General features: G+C 33.5%; 1 pseudogene; it reads right to left on the reverse strand.

Annotated features, from left to right (window-relative positions):
• Nucleotides 1-246: 246 nt before the first annotated feature.
• LOC114100245 (small nucleolar RNA U3) lies at nt 247-318 on the reverse strand (annotated as a pseudogene).
• Nucleotides 319-1,647: the final 1,329 nt, after the last annotated feature.

Here is a 1,647-nt window from a genome sequence, read left to right on the forward strand (position 1 = left end):
TATTGAAGTATGACAAAAACCCTGATGATGCTCAAGTTTTCTTTGTATTCTTTGTCACCAAAAAGAATTAACTGAAAGTTAAGACAATACTATATATATGCTGTATAACATGTGAAAAGCCCAGATGATTGACAGAAATGATCATTAAGCCTTACTGAAAGCAACTTCCAAATACTGGATAAATTTATCATCTCTTTTTTGTTACAAAATATTTAAAGAACACAGAAAAGTAAGGAGAATAAGTCCTGTTAAATCTAACATTTTCCTGCATTTACTTTAGTACCGTACTATAGAAATGATCCCTGAAAGTATAGTCTTCTGCATTTACTTTAGATCTTTCTTGTCTGTTGTAAAAAATAAAGCAAGAGGCAATGATGTTTTTTCTTTCCCTAATCCCTGTACCTCTCCCTGTCACCTAATCCCTGTACACTTCCCTGAAATTGGTATTTATCAGAAATACTTTTATTTAACTTTTTAAATTAAATTCAGTTACAGTGCATCTATCCACAAAGAATGTATTGTTTTGCATCTTTTTTAGCTTTTTATACATAGTACCGTACCATATATATTTTTCTGCATCCTGATTTTCATTCTTGTGTTTGGATTTATCTATGTTACTTTGTGTTACTCTAGGTTAGTAGTTTAACTGACATCTGGCATTTATGGTACTTTATGAAGGCACCATAATTTGCATCCCCATTTCCTGATGCTAACCTATCCATAGCACATCCAGATGTGCAATAATAATTAATTCAGTTATGGGCATTTTGATGGCTTTCTGTGAGATAGAAAACATACCTTTTCCTATATTTTAAAACTTGTCATTATGCTGGCATATTTGTTAAAATACAAATATAGAGTTTATGTTCTTGATAGTTTTATTTTATTTCTGTTGCAAACAAGGCTTCCCTGAATGTTTTTCTTCATTTTTCCTTAACACATAACCAAGAGAAGCCCTAGAGTAGTGGTATTCCACCCTACCTGCTCATTACAAAGTATTAACTTAAGAAAAATCCTGCTGAAAGGTCCTAAATCAAATTTTCTGATTTCATTCATCTTAGATCTATACTGTAGTGATAGACAACAGAATGCAAAGCTACTAATTGGAAATGTTTGGTCAAAATACAAGATACAAGGAAAATAAAATGGTGTGGAGTTGTAGAGGCCAAAACAGCAGGGAAGGGCCCCTGTGAAGGTGACATTGATGCTGAGCTTGATTGATCACCAGCCATGAGAAGACCTCATGGAAGAAGAGCATAACTCGAGGAATAGCTGGAGGAGGTCTATCAGTGTGAGGAGCCCAAAGAAAGAATAGCTTCCATCCTTCCCCAAATATCTGTGGGGCTTGGGCAAAAGAACCAAAGCAAGCCCACAGACCACCCACCAAACATTTAAAAATTGCACGTCATCAAACTATCAAGAACATAAACCCTATATTTATATTTTAACAAACATGCCAGCATAATGACAAAGTTTTAAAATATAGGAAAAGGTATGTTTTCTCTCTCACAGAAAGTCCTCAAAATGCCCATTACTGAATTAATTTTTATTGCAAATCTGGTTGTGCTATGAATAGGTTACTAATGTTTAGATGAGTAATGAAAGACATAAATCATTTATAAGTTGTTTTATATCTTATCTACTAAC

This window comes from Marmota flaviventris, chromosome 12 (genome assembly GCF_047511675.1).
Source record: "Marmota flaviventris isolate mMarFla1 chromosome 12, mMarFla1.hap1, whole genome shotgun sequence".
Classification (NCBI taxonomy): domain Eukaryota; kingdom Metazoa; phylum Chordata; class Mammalia; order Rodentia; family Sciuridae; genus Marmota; species Marmota flaviventris.